The sequence below is a fragment of the Falco cherrug genome, chromosome 7 (assembly GCF_023634085.1).
Source record: "Falco cherrug isolate bFalChe1 chromosome 7, bFalChe1.pri, whole genome shotgun sequence".
Taxonomy (NCBI): Eukaryota; Metazoa; Chordata; class Aves; order Falconiformes; family Falconidae; genus Falco; species Falco cherrug.
In genome coordinates, this window is record NC_073703.1 from 47,168,874 (window position 1) to 47,190,738 (window position 21,865).

General features: G+C 35.7%; 1 protein-coding gene across 3 annotated transcripts in view; it reads left to right on the forward strand.

The window, feature by feature from the left end:
* LRRC4C (leucine rich repeat containing 4C) overlaps window positions 1–21,865 on the forward strand; it is a 538,946-nt gene that overhangs the window by 463,638 nt on the left and 53,443 nt on the right. For 2 of the 3 annotated variants that reach the window (XM_055717132.1, XM_027807973.2), the window contains one exon: window positions 19,064–19,196. The gene's annotated coding sequence lies outside the window, so the exon portion shown is untranslated. Of the gene's footprint in view, window positions 1–15,893; window positions 15,973–19,063; window positions 19,197–21,865 lie in introns of all 3 variants that reach the window. The other variant, XM_055717133.1, reaches the window with a different exon arrangement.

Genomic DNA, 21,865 nt, shown 5'->3' on the forward strand with positions numbered 1-21,865 from the left:
ATAGTAAGCATACTATCAACAGCAGTTATTGTTGATACCCTTCAACTCTCGGCAGCATTTGAGTGCTGAGGCCCAGGACATGGCAGCGGAAAAATCCAAGTGCAGGGAGCTCTGCTGGTATAGTTCTTGTTCGACTCCTTGTGCCTATTAGAGCAAGGCTATGTTTGAGTCATGACTCCAGTTTTGCCACTCACATATTTTGCTCTGAGGGCTGGCTCTTGGCTGCCTGAAAATGCTGAGAATCACCTGATGAAAAAAAAAAAAAGAAAAAAAACTACCAAGTTGGGACTTACTGTAAAACAGCTTTTTGAAGTGTTCTCCATGTTCTGTAAAGAGAGGAAAAACCTTTTCCTGGAATAAAATATGGCATTTACAGAAAATTTCCTCCTTGAATCATAAAGAATAGGCATAACATATCATTGTGCATTATGCTTCCTATAATTACCATAACAAGAGCCTGGCTGGAGGGAATAATTTCTTACTTAACTGTCTCTGACAAATGACCAAGCCTTTGAGACAAGTTAGGCTAAATCATTTGTTTTTCTGAGACCATCATTCTCTTATCTCACAATACCTGTCCCCAGAGGTGGTAAAGATTATGTGAATTATCGGGACAGGAAAACCACCAAATTCTACTTGACTACAGTAGACTGCCTTATCTTATCCACTCTTTGCATCTTCAGGTAAAGTATGCTTTCTGTCTCTTAATTTGAACTCTCACGTTAGTACTGTCTTGATGTACTTTCATTAAATTCTGTCTTGTAGATGCAGAACATTTTGTTGTTTTAGTAGGCATGGAAAGTATCAGGAAAGATAACTAGTATCTCTAAAGATTACTTTTTTTCAAGTATTTTCTTCATGTTTTTGACTTTGAGTTTTTCAGAAGTACACTGGGCTGCACTGGAAGAAACAGCAGCAAAGTTTATCCCATGATAGAATAGCTCATCTACCCTAGTATGTCAGAACATATTTTTGAAATAATAAGTGAATGCTTCTGCTTTGGTTGCAATGTCATTAGCAGCTAGACAATTTTATTTGACTGTTTTTTCCTCTCCCTTTGTCCCCAAACAGAAAAAAATGTACAGATCAGAGCTGGATAAACTGTTTACTAATTTCCTGTCAAATTCTGTGTTTAAATTCTAGTTTAAATTTTTCAGAAACATCTATTCACATTTATCAGAAAGAAATATAAATATTGTGTTTGGGTTTTTTCTGCTTGAAATGACTTTTAATTCCTTTCATTGTATTACAAATAAGCAAACCCAAATTCTAAAAATCTCCTTAGAATTCGAACAATATCAGTGTATAGTGGGAAGTAGCAACACTTTGGTAATATTCTGTATTATATGTAATATGGGGTATGTAATATCCCACATTAGCTTTTCAGGAATATGCAGATAGATTCAATTCCAAGTATTTTTTGTAGGTTCTTCCCTCTAGAATTCCTGCTCCATGCAGGTTCCTATGATAAAAAGTGTCAGTCAGCCATGAGTTTGTAGCACTACACATTATTTATTTTTTACTTCCTTATTACTGTAAACTTTTTCTATCAGATCTTCTTTCCCACATGTACAGTATGCAGCTCAGTCATAAGTATGTAAACCACCTGCTATTCCATTCTCAAATGTGCCTTGACTACAGTCTGCCAATTGTTGATTTTCACCAGATTATGCAGAAATTAAGATGAATTAGTAAAGTGTGAGACAGTGAGAGAGAGTCAAATAGATCAGTTTAACTCATACTTTCAGACTATCAATCAAAAAATCTTATTTTCCTGGAGTTGGAACAGGATGGATGATAGGAGCTCCTGAGAATTAAAAAAAATATGGTTTAATTATGCCACACATCTGTGTGTGCAGAAACAAACGTGAACAGATTTATGTCCTTTAAAAGATCCTGCTCTTACACGTCAATCACCATCAAGCCAGTTAAAAAACTGACTGTGTATATACGTATCCCACCAAGAGGCAGTGGAAGCTCTTCGATAACCCCCCAATTAATTATTTTATTACAGACCACAAGTTAAATGCAAGTTAGGCAAACTGAATAAAATATGAAAATAATTTTTAATATTATTTGATCTTTAATTTCTTTCATTGAGACCAAAATCTTTTCTGTTTTTCTAAATGAGATGAAATTGACATTTGTTAAGATTAAGTTTAATAGTAAGAGTGTTGAGGGGACTGAGATACAAAATCTTACATTTCAGATGCATGGTACAAGACATTCTGAAAGTAGATAATGATGTTACTATTGAAAAAATTATAATATAAACATGTCATTAGAGTTTCAAGAGGGAAACTGTCAGTGGAGAATTATAAGTATTAGCAGCTTTTGACAGAAAATACAGTATTAGGATATTAGAGACTACTTTTGTATTTTTCCTCCCTTTGCCTTTGACATTTGAAAGTGTTTGGAAAAAAGTATCACTATGACTAAAATAAATTCAGCACACTTCCCCTTTAGCAGTTATAGAGCATTTCAACAAAAATTTACAGATAGCAGATATTTCTGGTATTTAAAATACAGTTTCCTAGTAAAGGTAGAAATTGTTTTTATTTTTCTGAAACAAGGAGAGATAAGTATTTATTTTCTTCTGGCATCAAAAGCTTTTGATCCTACTTTCCAGACTTGTGATAGCATAAATCTTTTCTATAAAATGCTTGCAGGCTTGTAAGGTTTTCACTCACTTTGGAAGAGCCATAGTCTACTCTTTGTGAATGAATTCTGTATGTGGATGCAGGGATGTGGTAAACAGTCACAATACTAAACATTTTCTCTAGCTCAAAATGTTTCTTCATCCATTCATCTGTTTATAAGGTCACTGAGATACCAGTGTGATAGGTGACCTTATAAAAATCATGTGGCTACAGAAAGCTGCATTATAAAGGAAGAATGTTGAACACCGTGTCCAGATGTTGCTTAAAACAGGTTTTCAGATATAAAGAACCAAATATGAAAACATTATGGCAAACATACCATTATACAAATTCTTCCTTTGAAGGTGAAGGGAAAGGAGGTCACATTTATTTTGAAAGCACTTTTAATAGGAAGGGGAAGGGATAAAGAAAAGAAAAGAAAGAGATGTTAAAATACAGTGGTGCTCCAGAATGATTGATGAGAAGATGTAGTCTCAAAGAGAAAAAAGGCAAATATAGATGATTTACCCTTCTATGTTATCAGTATACAATTGTTTCTTGCTGTCTCATGCGTTGTCTAATCTATTTCCAAATGTTCTCACCTTGTAGAATTATGTCTGTTCAATAGATTTCAGTCTCGTGAAATGTTTTGCTACTATTCATCTTATTACCTTCATTTTATAGTATTGTTATTTTCTTGGAGGTTCGTTCTCCCTGTACCATGCAAAATAAAGTTTTTCTTCCTCAAGGTCTATAATCTTCAGATATTCGTAAAATCCCATCTTTTTATTTAGCCATTTTGGACTATCTGTCCTCCTAAAATAAGCTTTCCTTATTACTCTTCTATCTCTGAATATCCTTTCTGTCATTATTATTTTATAAGATCGCTACTTAGGGTGATTTTGCACCCATGACTGCATCAGACCCCTGTAGGGGACATGGTAAAGATGATGAACTGGGTTAGTGTGAAGTGTACTGGTAAAATTTCTTGCTCATCCAATATTGTTTTGGATACAATATTCCTTCAGTTTCAAGAAATACATTATCAAGGCTGTGGCCACTGACAATGTCTGCTCCTCAGAGACAATAATTTCTTTTCAGATGAAAAGAGCAGAGGCAAGGGACAATTATTTTGTCTCCCTCTGCCCCAAAGGCAAAAAGCTGCTGAATTTGAGACAAATTTGTATTTTTGTCAATTAGCTTTAAAACATTCTTCCACACAGTTTCTTCTCAGTGAAACTGCCATTATTCTTCATTAATAAGATTCATTATATCTGTATTAGGAATGCATATTTATTTTAAAGCTAAAAGTTTTCAAGTTATTTATAGTTTCATACCTGCTTTATTTAATTTTGATCAATTACAAAATAATGTGGGTAACAGCATAATAGAATTTAGCAGTTCTGTAGAATTCCATTTATGAAATATTTTATAGATGATCACAAATTATGATCATACAACTTCTTACAAGTTGGTTAAAAATATATAATCCTATTTTAAAGGAGTGGATTGGCCTACATATTTTTAGTGGTCTGGGTTGGGTGTGTTGGTATATGCGTAACCAAGTTTAAATTCCTAAAAAGTCTGAATTTACAAAATGCTGATGATACATAACTTTGAACTCACTGGGTGTTCAGCAACCCGAAGTTCAGGCCATAAGGTTTCCATCACCGAGTACCTAAAATCAGAAGTTTAAAAAAGTGCCTCAGTTAATTTAGTTTTTTAAAAAATCCCAACCAACCAAACCAAACCCCTTTGGTATAATGCAGCCCTTTAGACCCCTAAACTTGCAGTATAGCACCAAGTTAACAGATATTTCATTTATTATATCTTTTTTATATATATAATCTTGAGTTTATGTGTTCAGATGAAGAGTATTCCTTGCAAGACTAATGGGCCTGATGTGCAGGGTTTTTTTTCTTGTAGCAGTATCTGTAATGTGATCGATACTTTGCAGAAAAAAAACAACAAATTAAATTGCTGCTAAAAATCACATCATGTACATATTATCTGTTCAGTAAATTATAAAGGAAGGATGAAGAGCTAATATTTTTAATATTTCACAGAAAAGTAAGAAAAGAAATAAAATTAACTGTATTAAGTGACCCAGGAGTATGTTATGTATTCATATGTATTCAGCGTATTGTGCTGCCATCCAGAGGGACCTTGAAAGGCTGGAAAAATGGGCTGACAGGAACCTCATGAAGCTCAACATGGAGAAGTGCAAAGTCCTACACCTGGGGAGGAACAACCGCATGCAACAGTGCAGGGTCAGAGGCCACTCAGTCTGGGGTATTGAGCTGGGGCTTTGAACACAATGACTTCCCCGAGGTCCCTTCCAACCTCAGCCATTCTGTGATGCTGTGACATTCCAGTAGTCTGCTCTGTGTAAGCAACTATATTCATGAAACTACTATGGCCCAAATTTTGCTCTTTTCTTTGTGGAACTCGTGGTGACTGTTATCATCAGGTCAGGCATTTCATGGCAGCTGATGACTGTCTGGAACAGCTGGAGCCATAAGTATATTTGGCCAGTTATAGTGAAGAATAGCCAATCTAAAACTCATTATTGGTGTTAGAAAACTTTACAATTAATTGGAATTTAAAAAGTACTCTTACTATTTCTTTTTTATTCTTCCTTTAAAATCTTCTGTTTCCCACAACTTGAACTCATGGCTAGTATTCAAAGGTTTATTTTATATACACATATGTACAAAAATAAAATAATAGGAAAACATGTTTTGTAGTGTGTATATGTGTGTGTGTATATAAATATATATATCTAAAACCAAGGATGATAATTATTCCATTACAGTTAACAGTTGGAATTGATGCCTCTCCAGCAGACCAATAACGAGTAGGTAAGAATGGTTGTCACAGGTGCACATCACACCGTTTATTGTGAATGAGATTCTTATTATTACAGAAAAAATAAATGCTTGCTGGTTTTGGCTAGCAGATTACTTTTGTTCTTAACTTTAACAAATTGTTTTTCAGCTGGAATCAGAAGGCTTGGCCCATCGCTGTACTTCTCTGGTCCTTACTTGCTTTGTCTTTATTTTGCTTTATAGGAAGAAATTCAAAAGGATATTTTAAACCCAAATTTGTTCTTGCATTTTTGTGTCCTTAAGATGATGGATGAGATTCCTTAATGCATTTCTAAGTGGACTGTTGCTTTTATCATACCCTTCTCAGGCAGGAAACAGATACCTTTACATTCTCCAAAGCTGCTTTTGGGATGGGCAGGGGGATCTTCTTTTCCTAGCTTTCTCTATTCTGCTACTGATCAAACTACCGGTTACTCTCACATATCAAATAGCTTAGTTCTTACTAGATGCTTGTTAGTATTTGAGTGTCATTTGGGTTTTTCTTCTTTTTTTCAGTTGGCATGTTTCTTTGTCATGCAGACCTAGTTTTACCTGATACATAGATCCCAGTATGCTCTAATGGGAGTCACTGGGAGTGCTTGTTTAATTTTTACATCCAATTTGTGGGAGTAACACAGATGTCCTTAACTTTCTGAAACTTGGCTTTAGATTATTGTATTGTTTCAAACTCCACTGATTATGTTTGCCTATTATACTAATAGTTGCTTATATGGTATATGTGTTGAAAATGTATCTGAGTTGGATGTACATGTATAGAATTGGTATAGGTATTCATATATGTATATAATATAGTTAACATAGAATATCAGAAAGTCATGATGAAATTCAGGACTTTGATTTTCTAATTGACAGTTTGGTGACCAGTCCACTAAGACTTCTATAAAACTTACATTATTTTTTAATACAGAGATTTCCTTTTTAAATTAAATTGATTTTGACATTGTGCAGTAAATACCTAAGGACTTGCTCTTCATTAGTGTCAAGAATGCTTTTTTCTACCTGATTTTGGGGAGCATTGAGGACAGCTAGGATTGATCCTGAGTAAGCACTTTTATTAGGAATTTAATTCTGTAGAGTGCTGAAAATCTTTTCCCACTGAATGCTGCTGAAGGTTGCTAGGCATCTCAAAGGGTTAGTGACTATCACAGCTTGCTTAGCACATGGTACTACATATGTCGCTTGCAATCTCCGAATAGAACAGACTTCTGCTGCTATTGCTGCCACTATACATTATTCCGTGTGGTTTTGGGGTGGTTTTGCTGTGCTTAGAATGTGAGTCCATCCCTTATAAAATGGTAACATGCTGTGATTAGGGACTGCTGGATCAGCAAAAAAAAGTCACCAAAGATGTGGGAAGAGGAAATACTTGAAATTTTTGTATAATAGCAATAAAAATAATTAGTCCCCTGAAAATTTCATATAAAACCTCTCTAGAATATCGAACCAGTCAATGACTGAGGCAGTGTGATTTTCTTACCAGCTTTGTTTGGTCCGTGTTCTTTTGATATTGTTGTGAGATGTGGATTCTCACATACTCTGTGCAATGCCAGCAGTATACAGGATGCACTTAAGACAAAATAAGCGTATCCCCAAAGCCTCAGGGCATTGGGCTGCCCTTTTGTTCCGTGTAACCTATTGCAGAAATACTCACAGAATGACATGCTTTACTGCATGTCACCTTATTGCTTTATTATTAGCCTTCATAAAGGTCAGATGGGCCTGACTCAAATTCATGAGGAAACAATGCTGTACAAAATTGTTTTTCCTCATTTTATCTCTACTGGAGGACCTGCATATTTTTCTGAGGTCTGCAACAGTATTTTTGATATTATGTGGAAAGCAAAGAACTGTTTTCAATTCCAATTGTGGTAATCAATGAGATGTAAAATTGCAGCAGTTCCATGCTGCCTAGAGCCTCTCCTGACAAACCTCGTTTGGTTTGTCAGAATGCATAAAGCACTCACAAGACCATAGCATTAGCTCTCTCTCTCTCTGATGTGAATGAGCACAGAAAGAAACCAGCTCTTAAGGAGACATTTTCATTTGCTTAAATAACCCTGCCATGGCTGCAGTACAACAAAATCTTTCTGTGCTATGCATATTTCTTAGGATTGGAATAGGAACCTGTATGTGTAATACAAAAAAGCAATAAGCCCATGGACTAGCTCAATAATTACTTCAATTCTGAAAATGTCATTCAGACATAGAAGTCAGTCAAGGTAACAGTCCAGGTATGCTGTATTTTTAGCATATTTGTGACTATTCAGGAAAATTACATTTGTTGCTGTACCTCTCTCTGTGACCATCTGGATTTAAGTAAGGTACAATATGGAACCTGCACCCTCCTTTTACAAAAACAGAGAATTCTTTTACCACAAGTAAAATAATTTTTCTAGGTACTAGCAACTCTAAGCCTTTGAAAGAAGTAAGCAGTCAGGAATCAACTGAATAATGAATTGTTGGTAGTTTCTTAGAAACTTTTACAGTATATATTCAGGAGGAAGAAACTCTCAATGCTGTATGTTTTGGAAGTATGTGGAGTATGGCACATATCCAAAGAAAAAAAGAAAAAAAAAAAAAAAGGTAAAGGTTTAGCCCCTAAATGTTTTCCTGTGGGTGTCAAGGTGTCATTATAGATGGAGCGACTGGATACCTTATGGCATTAGCAATGGGCAAGAAGCTTCTTGCCTGTGCCTCTGATGCAGATAACTGCAATCATCCCCTATCAGTTCCTTGGAGGTGTTTATAAAATGTTCTGTTCTCATTTCCTTTGCTACTGGAGCAAACATCAGTTTTGTATAACAGCATTTCTCTTGACTACCTTAGCTGATTAGCAAAGATTTGAATGAATGTTTGCAAATAAGGTATTCTTTGTCTGCATTGTTTATTCTTTCAGCATAGAAATTAAGGGCACTGCAAATTTCTGTCTCATTCTAGAACTGGTTTCCAGAACTATATGTCCATTTTCTTTATTTTGCTTAATATTGATTTTCTGATGAATAAATATGAATAAAAAGACAACAGCATTGCCATTTCCAAGCTTTCATAAACTATGTTACAATTCTTGGCAGTGACAAAAAAATAATAATCCTAAATGTCATTTAAAATTGGGATTGTCATAGTTTAGGGATATGTGTTTCAAGTATTCCAGCTACTTTCTCAACTAGCAAGTCAACAGAATATGAGTTTTCACCTTATGACTGGATTGCATGATCTAGATTTAGGAAAATGAAGACTTTGGAGGTAATAACATGTAACATCTGCCAAGAGAGTAGATGGAGAGCTGCATATGTTGGAATTGCTCTCTCCACATGATTGTGTCAGGACCTCAGTTGCTGTAACTCACCAGTTGTGAGTTCTGGGCCATGGGTTGGGGAAAATTTATCAGGGAAAATGTGGAGAATGATCAGAAAGAAGAGGTCTGAAATTCTTCCTAAAAGAATTTAACTGTTCTCTTAACCACTAAAACCAATCTTAGACAAAGGTGTGTCACAAACATGATTTTCTGTGAACTTCTGTTTCTGAAGTCTGATAGCAGCGTAATTTGGTGGGTTTGTTTTGGGGGGTGGGTGTGTGTGTGTGTTAATTGCTTGGGTATAAAAATCTTTTTTCCCAAGTGGAAACTTGGCCTTATTATACTGGATCTCAGCCAAGGAATAATTTTTATTTCTGGAGAATATTTGAAGAAAGGCGGAAAATCTGGGGGTTTTTGTTTTTAAGTTTCACATTTATAGAGATGTTTTTATAGCAAAAATCGGATTCTTCTTTTAATATTTTGATACCTTGCTGAAATTTTGCTGCATGTAGATTGTCATTTGAATTAATGGTTTGAGTGGTTTGGAAAGTTCATAACTTTTTCTTCCTGGATGCGTTCTTTGCACTCAGGACTTAAATACAGTGATTGTGTATTTCCTTATGTTACTGAATGCAAGAGTAAAATATGTTCCAGATTTGGTTTTATACCATGCGTTCTGAACTCTGTTCCCTGGTCCTGTGTTCATTGGTGCCAGAAAAATTAAGTAGATCTACAGTGCAGTTACCTGTTCCATGGAGAGATTGCCCCATGAATTTCTGTACAGCACAGTCCTGTACAACTGCAGTCACACAAGATGTGATTATTTTTTCTTTATTTTTATTTTTTCCTAATCTTGGCTAAAAATAGCCTTTCATAGGAACTGTTAGGAAGTTTCAAACAGAAATTGAAAAAATGATCAAGCTTATAGCTTATAATTATCTAGGTAATATTTATAACAGTCTTTTCAGGTAGTTAAAACCACTGAAGATATGGTAGAGCTCAGTGAGGTCTTCTCTTCATCCTTCTCCTAGTATGATGAGGCAACCAAGAACAGAGAGCAGGGAGTTTGTCTACTGTAGGCTCAATTGATCTTGAATCTCTTTTTGAACTCTGTTCAAAAGGTATTCATGCTTTGACTATGCTGTTAAGTAGAATATAAGTGTTGTTCTCTGGGGTGTATTCTGGGTTACTAATCAATATATTGTCTTGTATCCATAGATACTTTTAGGTCTTTGAAATACTCTCATGAACAGTGTCTAACATAGACTGAAGTATAGAATTGATTTCCAGACCAGCTTTGGTTTACTGATCTTGAAGGGCTTGTATCTTCTGTGTAGTCTGGTTACAAAAGTATTAATCCCAGATAAAGGAATTGGAACCCAGTACTACCTTTTCAAAGCCGGATGGCAAACTTGCATGCTCCTTCTTTTCCTTCTAGCCTCAGAAGTTTTACATAGCTAGCAAACATGGCTCTGCTTTATACCCATGAAGTCTAGCAAATAGACTTATTTTCTGGAAGAGATGAAGTTCAGCCCATCAAGCCAAAGCAGGAATTGAACTGAGTTTCCTTGCAAATACTCTAACCCCTAGATTATATACAAAAGAGGAATGCTTGCACTCCTGTTCCTTTGAATAACCAACTTCATTCCCTAGGATGTGTGGGTATCCCAGGCTTTTAATTACCTCAAACAGAAATTTTGTGGGTTGCATTGCACTGGATTTGAAAAAGTAAACTAAATATAAGTGTAGAATAAAGGGAGGGGTGGGGGAAGATGACAGTCCTGCAAGTATCTGTTGTCCATTTGCAATCAAGAAAGGGGACATTAATGTATAGATAATTCAGGTACATTTGTCGTTCACAGTCAATATAAATTAATACTCCAAATAGTAAAATTCTGCTTGCAAAAGTTTCTGAAAGGCTCAACCAGATAACCTGCTTGCAGTTTAAGTCTGCTGTGAGACTTTAGAAGGCTTACTAGATGCAAACTTTACTTGATTCCAAATTTACAATCTGAAAATGCCTATATTTTAGGCCACTACATTTTCTGGAGATAAAAATTTACAAGTCCACATATCTTAATGAGGACTCATAAAGCTGGGCAGATAATGAATATAGTATTTTTTTTAAATTTCAGCTCTGCCTTCTATCAGTTTGTTTCATTATGCTTGTGTGCATACTTCTTTTGCATGAATCTTATTTTGGCAGTTTTGGAAAACTGGGGTGTTGAGCTGGAACTGATGGCATTGTTTGCATCATGGTAATCAGTGTAACAGGAAGAAAGCCAGCATCCCTGGTGGAGATGTCATAGCTATTCCTTTTTAACCCTTCTGAGGGAACAGAACTAATTTTAATTTGGAGGCAATTTCATTAGAAGAAATAAAAGGATTTTGATGTCCTTTCCAGGTTGAAAGCCCCAGTTTCTTTTTCCAAAGTATTCATAGACTTTTTTGGCCTGTTTCCATCTCTTAAGGATGGGTCATCCACTGTAAACCACCCACATTGTACTATATGACCTATATGACCAATCACACAAAATCAATCTGTTAACATATTGTTTTTAATTATTTTAATTATATTTATTTTTGTATTATTGAAAACTTCTTTATTAGCAGGGAAACAGGTCATTATTTTATCAACATTTATAGAGAGGAAATAAACTGGTATTTTTAACTCCTTTGCTTGTATACTAGTAGACTACACTGTTGTAATAGCACTCAATGAAAATCTTTTTATCTTTAATCCCTGATGGCTCGACACTGATTATTTTGTGGGTTTGTTTTTTTTTTCATTTTCAGTAACAATTTGAGGATTGCTCCCTGTTCCTTTGCAGGTAGCAATGCATTGCACCTCCATTAATGCAAGCTTCAGCAAGTTCTACTCAAAATGTTGCAGGAAGTATCAGTTATGCATCAGTCCTTGATTGTCAGTCTCCACCTTACATTCACCTCTTTTCATATAAACTTAGAAATTAGTTGAGATGTAATAAATGCAAATATCTAATGACATACTGTTGACATTCTTACCAGTGGTTTTGCTTAGCAGGCTCTTGTATTTTCTTGCTTATTAGAAAAAGGCAACAAGCTCTGGTGTAACAAATAGTATACAAAACCCCCTTTGAAATCCAGTTCACATATACCTTTATATGATCTATGAATTCAACACTGTGCACATTTCATAAGTAAAGAGGTTTTTTTGTATCACATATGTTTATATGTTGATAGTATGGTAAATTTCTATTAGCTGAAAATGAGATTTTAGTTGTATGAGACAAAATACAGATCTTAGTCAAAACCAGTATCTGACAATTTTGATGTCTGAGATTGATATTATTAAGTACAGCTTAACACTTCATTACTATTCTTCTTAAGATGTGTGTTTTGCCACAGATTTACAAATGCAGAAAGCAGTATGCTTCATGCATGACTGCTGGACAATATGTGTAATGTCTTAAGAGTGAACTATTTTGTGTGTTGTTCTGTGGCAATCATTAGAACAATTTAGCAAGAATTCATATCATCATAATGACTGCATAGGTGTGTGTTTTATAAGATGTGCAGTTGTGGTACGAGCATCACTTCATCTATTGGCTGGAACTTGAATTACTCAAGTAGTCCCACACAATTACTCAAGTCCCACACAGTAGTTCCACCAGATAAATGAAGTTGTGTTTACTTCTGGAGTATGACTGTTTGAGTTCTAGTTTGCCTCTCCTGTTTGTTTAGTGAGTCTTTTGTCCAGAAAAATGATTATTATATAGTCTCTGCATAGTCAAGCCATTCATGAAGTTAAATAGTAAGCTATCAACTGAAGTTGTATTATTCTTGATAGAGGGCTCCCACTGTTCATTTTGAGTTGGCAAAGGCAAGAATATTTAGTTTATTTCTTTGCAGTACCTATTGAATGCAGTTCATCACTATCCTCTTGCTTTAAGACTATGCAATCTTGTGAATTTCTGAGAAGACTTTCCTTTCCTGGATTTATTGTCCCAGGTATAACAATGATGTGTAACTATGCACATACAATATAAGACAAATAGTTGTCTTCATTAGTATAAGACGAATCATATTATTCATAGTCTTCTGAAGGAAATCTGTCAGCTAAAATGCAAGTGTCTTTGATACCTCAGGGAAGAAGTTTTTCTCATGTGTAACACCAGCAAATTATGTTACCTTCTTTTGCAATACCTTGAGGGCACAGAGGGCAGAAAATAGATTAAATAATGGGGTAGGTCTTTTGCATTAGTAATATATTTGAAACGCTCTGGCTTGGGAAATGCATTGTGACTTGGAAGTTTCCACATGAACTAGTGAGTAGGGGCATCCTGTAGCTCCTTTCAAGCTGTTGGCTTCTGTGCTTTGTTTTTGGAGCTGATTTTCATTAATTCACTTCAAATTAATTACTGAAAACTCTAATAATTCGACATTAAATAGCTAAAAGATTCCTAAAATTATAAGTAACATATAAACAAGCAGAGGAATGAAATTTCATAGAAAATCAGAATAATCCAATTTATGATAATAATAAAATTATTATTAATATACTTATTAATAGAATTTCAGTTTTAGTTTTTAAAAGAAACCCCAACATTTTAGATGCTTTTAGAAAAAATGAATGTGTGTCTTTCTGTGATTAAAATAGGGCTCTGGAGCTCAAAATTGTTTTCTGAATTTTTCTGTGGCTCTGTCTTCTAAGACTGTCATCTTCTTTTTTTTTTTTTTTTTTTTTTTTGTAGAGATAATGATCCTAGCCTACTCCTTTGACAATCCTATATTATGGTATGGCAAAATTCCTCATAATTATTGCTAAGCTGAAACTATTTCAGATACCCTAGGAAGGAGGGAAAATGTAAGTCTAACCCTAAGAGTTCAGTGGAATTCAGTAGCACTCCTCCTATCGCTTTGTAGGCAAATTGAGTCATTTTTTCACCCAATGTTCACTTTTTTCTCTCTGGCCCATACTGTGTTTCATTTCAGCCACACTGAATTTAGCAGTTGATGAAGTTGGCAATAATTTATTTATTTTGCTGTACTTAAAATGCTAGGCGACACTATCAAATGTTCTTCACTTCAATCTCTTTTCTTTCTGTTTGTGAATGTCACACTGTGTTGCACAAACACAGCAGGGGTGAAAGCTAACACAAACGCATGTTTGTGTCTACAGCACAAAAAAATGTGTATTTATAAATGAACAAATCAGGTCAAGTCTTTCATAGTAAAAATAAATTAAACGGTCATTTGTCAGGCAAGTGTCTGGAGACTATTGTTAGTAGTCAATAGAACTGATCATAATGGAGGAATATTGGCAGGGGGAAATATATATAATGACATTTTGTGTTTATAAGCACATACACAGACACATATTAAAAAGACACTAGACCTGTTTTTCGCACTGTACTGTTACTCTGAAATGAATCACTCACAGCTTTGTATTAGGCTGAACAAGGCAAATGGTCTAGAAGATTGATTCAACACGGATTAACTTGTTTATTGATTAAATGTACAAAAAACATTTTCAATCAATAATATATGAGTGAATTTCTTTGCTGTAGCAGCTCACATAGAAAAGCTGAGAATACGATTTTAGAAATTGGTATTTATACCTTAACTCAACTTGTTTCGGAGAGATAGCCATGCAGAATTACCTAATCTTCATCTGCCTAACTCAGATACAGAAGTATAAAAATATTAGAATACCAGGCATGCAACTATTCTTTATTTTGTTTCCATCTGGCATTTTTGAAAGAAGAAAAATGAGAAGTGCAATATGCAGAGAAATTATAGGTCTCATACAGGAAAATAATCCTTACTCAGGATTTCACTAAACAGAAAGATCAGGAAAAAAATGTAGTTACGACCTTGCAATAAACTGTCAAGGTTTATGGAGGTTTGGCCAATTCCTTAGTATAAAAAAAGTTCTATTCTTATAAGCATATAAAACAAAATAGAGCTCTGAAATAGCAGAGTATGTCAGCAACTGAAAGGAATGAAAACTGACAAGAACGCCTTTTCAAATCACCAAGAAAACACCAGTATCTGGTTTTACTGCACGGTGAGTCAGTAGTTATTCAGAGGTGAGATTTAACTTAGCGTCTTCATATTCATTGGTAGTACAGAATTTGTATAAAGATATCTTTCTTTGTTTAAGAAACTGTCTGAAGTAGCATTTTCTCTCTGTACCCTCTGGGACTGTTGAAAGTCTTATGTGAACATAGCACACTGCAATTTTCCTGCTTTATTAATTTTACCCTTACTTGTTACCTAACATGTAAATACCCAGAGCTCAGACACATTTTTACTAACAGCTTGTAAGTCATTCAAATTCATAAATAAAAGCATCTAATGTTATTTCACATGTCCTAGGGTATCCAAGGCTTCCACAGGAGCAGGCAGATAAAACATAGGATCTACAAGAAACCGTCCTTTTCTGGAAGGGCAACTCAGGACCAGATGTAGTAACATAGAGTATCTAAAATAACTTCCTTTCTTTTGGCAGTTGAATACTACTGTTAGTGATATTTATTAAAAATAGCAGGAACAGTGTAGCTGTTTCTTCTGTTCATTTATTTTATTTACTATGTCATCATGCTAGCACATGCTACTATATTTTTTCTTTTGTTAAGTCTCCCTTTACTAAAGTCTTTTTCATTCCTTCGAAATCTAGAAAAAAAAAACCACCTGCTTTGAGACAATTACTAATGCATGGTGATAACTTCAATGCACTTGTGTTATTTATTGCCATAGTAAATTTTTAGAAAATACTTAAAGATTTTAGACCAAAATTTGATCAGTTACTGGCATAAGTCTGAAGAAAAATCAGTGCACTTGAAATAAGGAGCTGAGCACCGGATTAATACTATTGATTGTTTTCAAAAGATTTCTTGCAGTTCTTCTTGGTGAGATATTTAAGCAAAGATTATGCCATTATATTAACAATAATGTTCCTTTCATCTTCTTGCTAAAACCTCATTTTCCTTATAGCATCCTTTGTTCAAACCTTCTTTAACATTTCATTTTTTTGTAGTTGATATCAAGAAAACTAAGCTATTTTCTATCTCTGTCTTTTCTTTTGAGGAACAGAGGAAGGGAGGAAGATGGCCAAAATCAGTCTTTTTGGTATACCTCTTCTTTTGTGAGCATAAGTGCATGGCAGGTGAGATTTTCCAGTGTTAATATGGTAGAATTAGTACCTAATTATAGTCTTTGAAATTTAGGATGAGACTGTTTGCAACTTATTTTTCATATATCTTGAGAGACTTCATTTTCTCTAGCTTTTGCTTGTTTCCAGAAGATTTCTTTTGGTAGCTGCTTCAGCACAATTCCCATCTTATTCAATCTGTAGGAAAGCTTTAATAACAATCTTTTATAAAAATGCATGAAAAAAATTCTTTCTATTCTGTTGTCTATTTACATCTTGAACTTGTTAAAAACAGACTTCTCACAAAAGTGAGAAAACAGACATGTTAAGTCTATGCTTCTGGTACTCATTAGCTTTATTTTCAGGAAATCTGGCTTAACATTGAAGAGCGTATGAAATCATGATCATACTTTGCATGGGAGGGAAACACGATGCATTCAGTTTTTGCTTTAATAATGCTACTCTGTGAAACATGAATATATAATTGGGGAAACTGCTTCTCAATGAGCAACTACTTAATTTCAGTTTATACTTGGAATTTATTTGCATAAAAATAACTCTCAGGAGTACAAATTGAGAGATTTTCTGGCAACTATGAACTTATATCATTGTGTAGAACGAGAGGTAAAGCAACTTAGAATTTTTTTTCTAGCGAGTCCATGAATAGAAAAAGAAATCCTAAATCACTGTTTACTCCCAGTAACTTTCTTCCTCCTATTTAATGAATCATTTTGCACATTTCAGTTTACATGGACGTTTTCACTGTTCATAAGTACCTCTGAAAAATAGATCTCTTTGAACCAGCAGGTTATTTTTGAATAATTTTCTATTATTCATGTGGTTGCTTATATTTTATTTCATTGGATACTGGTATACCATCCAATGTATTTTTTGTTTCCTGTTTCAATATTAAGGAGATTTTTTAAAGAATGTACTTGTTTCATGCTGTTAAATTTGGGGTAAATGAATATTGATGCGTGAGTATATGTCTATACCAAGATTTACAAATGTTTCCATAAATCCTACAATTGTCAAGTTTAAAACAACCTTATCTTTATGTATATAGCTCGTTGGTAAGAAACAGAAAGTGGAACTTAAGAGATCTGATTTCAGGTTCATGTTCAGTCACAGATTCCCTGTATGTTCCTTAACAACAAGACACAGCAACAGATCAACTTAATCAGAAAGAAATGTAATGGAGTGATCAAGGCGTATTGCTGTGTCTCAAGACACAGTGACCTGTTATGTCTCAGGCTGCAGTTTAATCCAGAAGTAAATGGAAACTTTTCCATACATGTTCAGGAGTCAAAAGTAGTGAGACACAGAAACCACATCACCGCCCTGTGACCCCAGGCTATGAACACTTGGCATGCCTTTACCTCATCATTTGGAGGAGCTTGATAAGCTATCTGATAGACATCTTTGACCATCACTTTCTGACTCTTTTTTTTTTTTTTTTCCTCTTTCTGATTGGAGAAGAGGGCTATGTGATCAGGGTATGAATTATTTGCAAATTGCTGTTTGAATAGAATTGGCAAGAAAAATTATTATGTAGTGTAGGGATATTTTCTGTGGAATCCTCAATTTTGCACAAATAATAAAGGAAAAAAAAATAAAGTATGGAAACAGGCTCTTCCAGGAAAAGCTAATGGCTGGTTTAGAGAGAAACAGTTCACATCCAGTTTCAAACTACTTATTATGATAAAGTAGTTCCATCCATAACTTCCAAACTGTCCCACTTTGAGTCTCAGACACAGCAGGAGGCCAGTTTTAATATCCATTTCTCTCCAATGCTTGGATGATGGAGAAACTGCTGGTGACCAGAGTTTGCAGCACAAACTCTGTCTTAAGTAGAAGCTCCAGGTTGCATGAAAACAGCAGCCTTACATAAACACCTAGTATTTCACAGTGAAAAAGCTTATAAAAGAATCAAATCAATAGGCAGCCAAAGAAATATTGGTGCTTATTACATCAGGAGCTTTCTACACAGACCCAGCTTTTATCTCACGGAAAGTGGGATTTCCTGAGTTCCCAAGCAATTTCAAGGAGGTAGCTACCTCTCTGTGCAAAACCAAGGACTGTGTCCTTCACTGAGACACTGAGGTGACATGTTTGGAGTCCAGCGTTAGAAGGAAGGAACAAACACCTCTTTGTTTCTGCATCCTCCTTATAGACTTTCTCATAAATAAATATATAAATGGAAACTCTCTAGAATTAGGATAGACTAAGAAAGCACTGTGGAGGTTGCTAGGCAGCCGAGGCCAAAGGAATAGAAAGCAGGCAGGTCATTGAAACGCAGCATCCGTGACTTACGGGTTATCTGGAGTCACCATTTACTCAATTGTCTTTTGTCATAAACAAGAGACAGTATAATTTATTTTTCTTTAGTGAATGAGCAATGTTTTTAAAAGATTTTGAATAAAAGGCCAGTTTTAGATCTCATTACTATCAGCATTTTTGAGCTATGAAATTACATGTATGATTATTATTTCTAAAGTTTATTTTCATTGTCTATAACAGGAATTTGGTGCAATATATCCAGGCTATAACTTTTGTCAAATTTTCATTTTTACCACAATATGCATATAAGACTCTAAATGAAGGAAGTTTCCAATGCTAGAAGTTATACCTTGCCCTCAAGAGGTGTCTGTGTTTCACTGTCGCTAATGACAGGGAGCGACCTGACTTCTACTACCGTACCCTGTATGATGTATGATGAAGCTACTTATTACAGAAATATAGCAGTAACACACACCCCCTGGCTATATTACTGCTAAGCATGCAAAAATACAGGCATTTCCAATAGGCAAGTTTTTGATGTGCAAGATTAGGTGATCACATTAGGTGATCAGACTATTTGCTGCATTTGAGATCTCTGCTTATATTTGTGTCTTAAAGTCTGCTTGAAATTAACTGTGCCTTCAGCAACTGTACAAGTACATTGAGGGAATACGGTAATCCTACAACTCCCCTCCCTTCTCAGATAGTGTAATGACAGTTCTATATCATGTTTTAGTCTACTTATTCTCTCCCAATGTCTTCACATTATGTATCTAAAAGATTTTATTGTTACATCACAGTTTTTCAATATTTGTTTCTTCCACAGGGTGGATGCTGTGGGGGGGTCCAGGCAGCTCTGTGGAACAGTCTCCAATGGGCTAGTAGGATGAGAAGGTCCAAGGGTGGTTTGGGAAACGAGGAGAAACATCACCTCCCAAGACGGTAAACCTACTGCAAAGGTAATTCATGCTAGGATATTGTTATGCGGTCAGTTTTTCAGGCTTCAGGGTTATCACAGCTGGAACGAATGGCAGAAAACTGGTAGGGAATGGGAGCACATACCTTTGATATCTGAGTATTCATACAGAGTCTCCTGAAAATCTTTCAAGAGCTTCTTAAGTTTCAACTCCCCTCCCTGTGTAAGGGAGAATTTGGAGGCTGTATCTTACAGGCATTTTCTTGTCTTCCTGTGGACCTGTTAGAGAATACAAATCACAAGTTTACAGTAACTTTCCAAGAAATTCCATGCAGGACTTAAAACTCATGAAAATGCCAGTTTATCAGCTACATAATGATTTAGCATAATAAAATGTTGTTTCACAAGAAGAATTAATGGCTTTATTTTTAATTGTATATAGTCTGCTTGGTTGGTTTATTTCAATCTCACCTTCCAGATTTAACTGTTGTTTATGGAGACTCTCCTTCTCCCCTGAAGCCTTAACTATGGACGTTTTTGTGCTAGCATTTCAGAAGTCCAAGAAAATGTGCAAATTAAATATCTGTCATCTCTCAGTGTAACTGTAATGCTTCTTCCTTCGAGAGGTAGAGTTGAACCATGCAGTACCAGAACATTGTTTCTCTGCTGTCCTGAAAGCTCAGCTATATGGTGTATTTCTGAGCCCAGTTAACTTTCAGTATGTCCATGCTATGCACACATTTATTGGTCCTCAGTTAAAAATAGGTTTGCTGAACAAACAGATTTTGTCCAGGCATCCTAACCCAATCATTTCCTATGGTACTTTATGAAATATCTGACAGGCTGACTTGCTGCTTTCACTTATTAATGTGCTTTAATATATGCAGAGTGTAAGAATATTAACAATGGAAAATCACACTGGTGGAAAATAAAATTAGGTTTTTGATGCAAAAGTTTTCATAAGGATCTGTTCCATGAGACACTAAAAAAGCACAAAACACCATTTAATTAGGAAAGCTTTTTTCTTTGCTCAGGAGTATAGAAGTTTTGGCTGGTTGAGTACTAGGTTAGGCTTTCAAATGTCTCTGGGAAATGCCTTCTTTATTGTTCCTGGTGAACTCCCTGCAGCTCCCTGGCATTCATTAATTAAAACCATTCAGAGATTCCACTGCTGCAATTCACACATTGCTTCTGTGCTTCACCAGGCTTGGCAGCTGCCAAAAAAGCAGACAATCTGCACTCATATAACATTACTGGGAGTTATGTGTTTGTATAACCTGTAGCTGTGGTAGAGAGCCTAAAGCCTTGCCCTCTGGAAAGGACAGAAACTACTTTTTTACCTGGGAGAAGTTATGAATGTGTTTGTGACAGAAGAAAGGTTTGATATAGGAAAGTGAGAGTAAGCATAGGTCTTGCCTTCTGCATTTATACAAATGGTAACAGTTCTCAGTTTATAATCTGGTTTTCAAGACTCTTCCACTCAAAGTTGTTGCTAATCAATTTAACCTAGGTTCCCCAGACCTAATTCGTGGGGTTTTTTATTACGTAGAAGAAATGATTTAACATGGCTTGTGGTTAATGAGGGTCCAGTAGGCTTTACCAAAAATTGCACCAATTGATTTTAGGTAATCTACTGTAAAGAAAAGACAAGAATAGCTTGCTTATGGTTGGAACTGGTCTGAGATCCAGAGGATATGGCATCAATCCCTAGCTGTGTTTCAGGTGTCTTCTCAGCTGCATTTTTCTACCTATAAAATGGGTAGACTCTCATGGAAGTTATGTAATGTTCATTTGTTGATGTTTTTGTGATAATCCTTTCTCAAAGAGGGAAAAGGATCTTTGCATAAGAGTTAGCAGGGCTCAGTGAAACAGCTTTAAACTAGGTTTGAAGGGGAAAAGGATAAAACCAGGCTTGCTAGAGATAAGCCTAGGGGCAGCACACCAATATTTGAGAGATGGTGTGCTAGTGAGGTCCTTCAGTCTGGTCCACAGTGTGCTGAGTACACTGGAGCACATTTGAAATGTCTTTATACTAATACACGCAGCATGAGGAATAAACAAGAGGAGTCAGAAGTTTTGGCTTAGTCCAAGAGCTACAACATTGGCATAAGTGAAACTTGGTGAGATGAGTCCCATGGCTGGTGTACCATAATGGATGGTTATAGGCTCTTCAGGAGGGATAGGCAGGGCAGGTGAGGCAGGGGGGTGGCACTGTGTGTAAATGAGGGGTTGGTGACAACATGGCTGAGAGCCTCTGGGTAAGGATGAAGAGGAAACAAATTAAGTGGGTGTTATTATGGGAGTCTACTGCTGACCACTCAGCCAGGATGATGACACCAATGAATTATTCTGCAAGGAACTGATCAAGTTGATATCTAGATCTACTGCCCTTGCCCTTATGGGTGACTTTAACTTCCAAGACATCAACTGGGAATATCATACAGTGGACGGAAACAGGCCCAGGGAATTTCTTAAGCACATTAAAGATAACTCCTTGGTGCAGGTACTAAGGGAGCCAACTAGGAAAGGTGCCCTCCTAGATTTGTTGTTTGTAAATAGAGGAGGACTTGGGGAAGAAGTGGTGATTGGTGGCAGTCTTGCTCACAGTGACCATGAAGTAGTTGAGTTCCAGAACATTGGTGATGATAGGAGAAAAACTGCCAGCAAAACTTTGATATCTTGCCTGGATATGGCACAAACAGCCTTTGGGTT